Source organism: Peromyscus maniculatus, chromosome X, assembly GCF_049852395.1.
Source record: "Peromyscus maniculatus bairdii isolate BWxNUB_F1_BW_parent chromosome X, HU_Pman_BW_mat_3.1, whole genome shotgun sequence".
Lineage (NCBI taxonomy): Eukaryota > Metazoa > Chordata > Mammalia > Rodentia > Cricetidae > Peromyscus > Peromyscus maniculatus.
This window is the reverse complement of record NC_134875.1, coordinates 59,826,736-59,834,352: the sequence shown is the minus strand read 5'-3', so window position 1 is coordinate 59,834,352 and position 7,617 is coordinate 59,826,736. Positions and strand designations below refer to the sequence as shown.

The window sequence follows — 7,617 nt, the reverse complement described above, 5'->3', positions numbered from 1 at the left end:
ATAGCCAAACAAATGGAAACACAGGAACTATGAACCAAAGGCTGAGGGGCCCCCAACTGGATCAGGCCCTCTGAATAGGTGAGACAGTTGATTGGCTTGATCTGTTTGGGAGGCATCTAGGCAGTGGTACTCAGTCCTGTGCTCACTGCATCAGTTGGCTGTTTGAAACCTGGGGCTTATGCAGGGATGCTTGGCTCAGTCTGGGAGGAGGGGACTGGACCTGCCTGGACTGAGTCTACCAGGTTGATCTCAGACCTCAGGGGAGGCTTTGCCGTGGAGGAGGTGGGAATGGGAGGTGGGCTGGGGGGAAGGGGAGGGGGCAGGAGGGGGGAGGACAAGGGAATCTGTGGCTGTTATGTAGAACTGAATGGTATTGTAAAATAAAATAAAAGGAAAAAAAGTGTAAAGCCCTCTCTCCTATGACCCAAACTTTCAGATATGTTCTAAATGAAGTAGCTTGGTAATAAGTATGCTAAGAATAGAATTATCTGAATAACACAGTGTCATTACCAGAAGAGTTTTAAAGATAACTCCACCATCATCAGTTTTGTGCCTTACCTCGCTGGAAGTTCAAGTTAGAGCATCATCTCCACAATAACCCTTCAAGAATTCATCAGGAATACTTGGCTAGCCAGTCTCTGAAGAAAACTAGGCAAGTCTGCTTGGATCATAGTTATGTGCAATTGATTAACCCCTCTTTTACTTTTAGTTTCCTTGAGATGATAGGTCTATTATTTTCAACTTTTCCCATTTCAAGCATTCTATGAAAATTCTTAAAAGTAAACACTCATTGCTGTATTCTAATTTTTATAATTCCCAGCTGTTCATTCAGTTCTGCCAATCAGCCATAGATTCCAGTGATATATTAGACACTCTTGTAAACAAGCAAATTTGACTCATGATATGGTATTGAAAATGATTGTGTTCAGGTTTCACAGCATCCTATCTTTTTTTTCTGGAATGGTTAATGAAATGTTAATATTTCACATAATAGTAAATGGAAATGAATATTCATAACCATTCTTTACTTTTGTCGGATTTTTAGTTTGTATTTTCAGCTCTTTCACATTTAAGTAGAGTGTTGATTCATGACAACCCTTGAGTATTACCTGGGCTAGCAAACACATGACTAAAATAAAAAATTATTCCATGTAAAATTCTTGTAAGAGTTTTCTTTACTGATTTCTTGTCTCTAACTACCTAATTAGCAATATCTCTTTGCTTCTGGTGCAAAGTGTTCAAGCCCTCAAAGCTACCTTCATCATTTGATATTATTGTTTCTTTTCGTATTGACAGAAACAAAAACAGCTTTAAGGTATGCTTTCAGCCTCTATCATTATGCCTAATTAGTTTTTTCCCCTCAGACTCATATTACTTGTAGCACTTTCTGCTGATTAAAAAGAGCTAAGAAAATTCACTGCATAATAATATCAAATTTGAAGATGAAGCATTTTTGCTTTTCTATGTTTAGATATTCTATAACTTCCATATATTAATAACATAGATTACAAAACAGATATTTTGAATGTAAATGATAGAAAGATTATGATGTAAGCCATACAACTCTGCTTTTAAAAATTATAATATGGTATATATTAGAATACCATAAATAATTAAAAGAATGGAAATAAGAGGCGAACATATATATATATATATATATATATATATATTATCATAAAGATATTAAGGCTATTTTGGATTGAAAAGAATAATTTATATTTTGAAAAACTTTAAAATACTTAAAAACTTGAATTAAAAGAACAGTTATTGTGGTTAGTATTCAAAAACTAGGAGAAAGACTTAACCCTAAATCATTAGTCATTGGCTATTAGCAATTAGTAACTGATGAGTCACCCATATTGCTATCCACTTAAACCACTTGTTGACATGGGAAACCAAATATCTGAGAAAAAAAGTGAATTTACAAAATTGAAATGTCAAATATTAAAATAATTTGGGTGTAATATATCACAAAAGACAACCTTGGCTTTTCTGTACATATCCTTAGAGAATACATTATCATTCTGAAGGTAACTCATTGGCACTTATTCCTAAAGTTCTCAAAAGTCACAGCTCACAAGACAGTCCACAGAAGTCATTGTTGTCCATCCAGAAGTAATTCAGTCATTGACAATGATCATTTTGTTGTAGTGGTTTAGGAAACATGCACAATGATATCAAATTATCTATACTCTGGGTTTAATTCTCAAAATTACTGTGTCACTCTCAACAATCTGCTTTTGTAAATATAAGGTCAGGTTCATATATTTAATTCTGTGATGATTGAATATGGTTTAAAGAAAAAAAACCTAATTTGTTGATAGAGACTAAGTTTTGTTTTGTTGATAATTATTTTGCCCCCTTAAATAGTTGTTTATTGGCAGTGAGCTGGAAGGTATGGCATAATTAGCATTTACAAACAACACCACATGCCAGTCACCAGGGCAGCAAGAGTGAGAGGAAAGAGACTGACAACCCCCTCCTCAATATCAAGTTGGTAGGCAGGGGTCTGGATTGTTGATGGGGCAAACTTTGGTTAGTAGGCATGGTTAGAGAAGAAGGAGTCACTAGCTGCGGCCTGGACTGACCACTTGGGGTATAATTTCCTTGACACGTAAGGCTGTTGTCTATGGCTCATTCGATGTACTCCTCCTGGGCAGCCTTCAGGTTCTCTTTCCCCTTCCCCAAGGCTTTAGAGGAGAGGCCTGCAGGACTTAGCCATAAGAGAATATCTATGGATTAAGCAGCGGATACTTCATAGCATTGAGGTTGATGGATTCCTCTTCCTCACTCTGCCCTCAAGACCCCAGGAACAGCAGGAGGCACTGTTCAACAAAGTGTTGTGACAGTTGCAATGGAAATCTCCTCATTGAAAAATCTCTGGGTAAAAGAATGACCTGGGGTGACCATGTTGGGCTTCAGGAATGTGCTTTTCAGATAGATATGGTTGCCACCCAAAGCCTTGTAGATAGTAGCCAGTACCTTCCTAATTACATACTGATTGTACTTCAAGCCATGGTCCAGATCAAGGAGGATTTCAGGCTCCATAATGGGTATATTGCCATTCTGCTGGCAGATGCTGGTGTAACAAACCAGCACATTGGCATTTTCAATGAATTCAAGGGCTGAGGCTATATGTTCCCCAATCTTTAGCACAAAACGCTACTTGGCAAAGTCAGCTCCATTCTTCTTATCCTGGGCATAGCATTCAAACAGTCCAACCAGTCTTAGGTGGTGGTCTCACTATTCATTCTTGCCAGAGGCAGCACACTCTTATCTAACTTAATGCTTACAACACTGCACATGATCTTGATAACTTGGGTGAAGGGACATCCATCATCTGCCTTCTGGTACAGTGTCTCCTGGAAGAGGATCACCCCATCCCTGCACCCAGTTCAAGGATTCTCATGGTCATCAGAAGTCAGCAGCAGCTGGCAGTAGAAGCGCCTAGTCTCCCTGATGTTCTCAGTGCCAATGGACTGCAGCCACTTGACAATGATTCCTGTAGACACACCTACAGACAGGGTGCCCTTGCCTAGAGCTACAATTCGGTGAGCAGTGGATGTCAGCACCTTCTCCTCCAGGGTTATTGTTGGGTATGAGTAGGGCAAAGTGTCAGGGGCAGCATGTTCCTGGCACGGGAGAGGGTGGGTCTGCTGGGTATGGCAGTGGGTAGGCGAAAGGATTGTGGGGCAAATGTGTCTAGGATAATTAGAATCCCATTCTTCCATGCTTTCTAAGAGAATGCAATCTATTCAGCTGGAGGGGGGTTGTTTTGACTATTATTAGAAGGAAAAAATAACATACAAGTGGGGATCTATTCCTTTACATTCCAAATGGATCAAAGTCCAGTCAGAAGAGATAAATGCTTACTAGAATGTTGTTGTTATCATATTTATTATCATATTGCAGTGTCTCGGTTGATGTGCTACTTAGGGATCAGAATGTACTCACAATATTACTGAGAGGAAAAGTGAAACCAAGTGTAATTTATTTGAGGCCTATTGAAGATGATCAAGGAACATTATGTATATACAGCATATGTTTTACCCATGCAAAATAACTAAATATCTCACAGAAATCAAAATTATTGATTTGGCTATCAAGGATCACTGAAGAAATGGTTATCAATAATTTCATCAAAGTTTCAGATTCTGTCTTTTTCTCCCCCAGAGACTGAATAGAGAAAAAAAGAAATACTAAAATAGTATCCTGAATGAAATGATTATGGGCTTAGCCAGTGGTTTTCAAGAGAGCTAAAAAGACCAAAAAATATCCTTTGTAGATCCTTATTCTAACAGAAAATGAAAAGTAGACAAGACATTGAAAGAACTGATTATTAGTCCAAAAAGTGAAAATTGAAATAATAAATAAAGAATATTCCTATTGTAAAGATGAGAAATGAAAATACTGGAAGTCTCCTGGGATGTCTTTTTTCACAATACAAAGAAGGAAGAAATAAAGAATGAATGGTTGAGTCTTTACTGCAGCAAATATGAATATACTTGCAACTCTTTTTTAAAAAGTGGTTGTGGATATCCCTATGGATTAGTGTAATGTTCTGATTTTCAGGGTTATACTTGTAAAAAGGACATACTTATCATTGTAAATAGAAGTGCTAGAATAATGGTCATGAGAATTAGAAATGCAAAAGCCCAATTGCTCTCTCTATCACTCCTCTAGATTCTGTGAATGATTATGCCCTCTGTGTATTCCCTAGTGCTTTGTCCAGGCCGATTTTAAATAGCTCCAGCAATAAATTTCTGCCATCTCTTCTGGGAAGCTATTCCACTACCTAATTAAATTTTTGAGTTGACAACTTTTCCTGACATTCAGACTAAATTTTCCCATGTTCAATTTCAACCTGCTATTCCCATTTCTGCAGCACATGCTTGTATCTGCCTATGTAATCCCCCTGCTTCCTCACTACCTACAATTCACAAGACTGCCCCTAAATTTTACCAGCCTGTGGAAGTGAGTTCTTTTGAGAAAAATAATCATTACAAGATCAGTGGCTATACATGGCTTATTATGGACTTAAAAGCAGGTTTGTTTTTAAAACAAAGAGGTGGGGTAGTGAGTAGAGATGTAGGATATTAATAGAATCCCAAGCCATTAAAAAATTGAATCTCAGGACAGAAAAATAATGGTGAACATTCTTCTCTTCTTCAGGGCTGATGAAGTATTCTACATATTATAAAAGGAGAGGCACCCTCCCACCCCGACTTCTCTGGGCTTGCTTATCATACAGAGTTGTACTTTTCCCACAACTGTCAGAGGCAGAGAAAACATACCTAACCTTAAAACCATTGTTATTTGTGAATGAGGTTACTCAGGTTCTCTGTGTTCCTCTCACATCCGCTTCTTTTCTTTGTCATGATTGGACAGGGATCTAGGAAGTTCAGTCTGTGTTTTTCTTTAGGTTAGAATCAGTCCAATTTTAGGTAGGAACTCTGTCTCTGAGTTGTCATTGCTTCAATCAAGAGATGAGCTTTCAGTATTTCAACATTGCTTATAAGCATGTAAAGATATATTGATGTTGTTTAGTTGTGATTTGTTATTTTCAGAGTAAACCAGTTTTGATGTGATTCATCTATGAGTTACACTCTAGGAATGAGTCAATAATTACACAGTAGAGTATTTTGGGTAATTTTTAAGCAAATAGGATAATTTCGGAGAAAATATATGCAAACTCCAGCGTGTTTTGGCAGAATGTGGGCAGAGAGATTTCTTACCATTATGGAAAATTGCCTGGTGGCAAGACTCATATTAAACTTAGAATGTGTGAAATTTTAGCTAGAACATAGTTGTTGAATTCTTAAAATATGAGAGAGAGTATGCAAGAAATTGATTCTAAATAATAATTTTTTGAAGAACCACTATTTGGCTGTTTTTTCCCCAATACTAGCCATTAGTACGTGCCAAACAGTATAAATAGTACAAAGAAAAATGTTGTAACACATATTATTGCTAACATTTCAGAAAATGTTTTACATCCAAACGAGATGTACCTCAGGCAATATCTATTTTTATTTATTATCTTACAGCAGTATGATTCATAACAGAGTTAATCTGTATGTCCTGCACAAAATACTCACAATTCTTGTCCTCTTGAATTTTCTATTGAGGATATAGCAAAAGTCGACATTAAAACTTTTAAGAAAAATTGTAATTGATATTCTAATGTCATATTGCTCTTAATGTTCCTAACTCTACATCACATGACTTTCACAGTTATTTAAAATATTGAAGAATACAAAAACAAGGAAATACAGAACTCAGGCGAAATACACAGAAAAAATGTCAGAATAATAAAGATAAGTATTGAAGATGAGAATATTTAATATGCAAAATAAAAATAGCACAAATATTGTAATTGGCACACAAGAACATAGGGTATAATGAGAACATTACTGTTCAGCTAGTAAAGCTATAAGTCTGCAAAAGTAGATCAGGAAGTATTTTTATTCATAAAAGAAGCACACTGTTGGTTAGTAGTTAAATCTCAAGGACTGTAATCACTCAGACATTGGTGTTATTAGTAATATAAATGTCCACTATACAAAAAGAGATGAGTGTCCTGCTCCTCAATTATATGAGATGACAACAGTTCCAAACTGGGTAGGTGAGTGGAAGAACGAAGCAGTTGTGATTAATATGTTGAATTTGACATTATACTTTCTGCAGGGTTTTGTGGTCTTAAAAATGCCCTGCAGCATCCTATGATTGAGACCATTGAAAAGATCTTGGGCAGTCTTTAGGACTTTCAATAAATTGTGTAATTATTTATGTAATCATATGCAAACAAATTTTAAATATTTAAATAACAAAGATTTTGATAAAACCTAACATAAACCTAAAAATGGAAAATGCAAAATAGAACAATGTGAACAAAAAAGCAGTTGTATAAATAATACATGCATGGTTTTTAAAGATATACCCATTAAAAAGGAAAATTGAGATTGAGAGATCTATAAAAAGCAAAAAGAACTGAAGACAGAGAGAAGAAATACACACACACACATACATATATAAACACATTATTAGATATGATATTCAAGGATATGTAAACATTAATCAAATATATTTTAATGTTGATATTTGTCAAAAATAAAAATGAAACATTACTTGCACAAGGTCAATCCAATTAGAAATTCCATCATGGGTTGTAGAGGGGGGCGTTTACCTGGCACTATCACTAGCTGAGAAGCTGTTGGTAGTTTATGGCTACCGGTGGAAGGAGTCATTCATCTTTGGGGTGTGGCCACTGATAGGTCATTAATATCCCAGATGGTCCAATATCTATGTGCATATGGGTAGCACTAATTGGATTCAATGGGTTATAAGAAATAAAAAAAAGAGAGAGGGCTTGAAGTAGGTAAGGAGAAGTGTTGGGAGTGTATGAACCTATATATATTTAATGTGTGTGTGTGTGTGTGTGTGTGTGTGTGAAAATTTCAAAGAATACATTCATTTTTTAAAAGTCAGGATCAATATAATATCAATAAATCTATGTATATTGGCCCATGCATGTAATCTCTGTACTTTGGAGGTGGAAGGAAGGAGATTAGGAGTTCAAAGAAGACAAAGAAGGGCATCAGATCCCCTAGGACTAGA

At 36.2% G+C, this 7,617-nt stretch overlaps 1 pseudogene; it reads right to left on the bottom strand.

Annotated features, from left to right (window-relative positions):
- Positions 1 to 2,536: 2,536 nt before the first annotated feature.
- Positions 2,537 to 3,731, bottom strand: LOC102903331 (fructose-bisphosphate aldolase A pseudogene; annotated as a pseudogene).
- Positions 3,732 to 7,617: the final 3,886 nt, after the last annotated feature.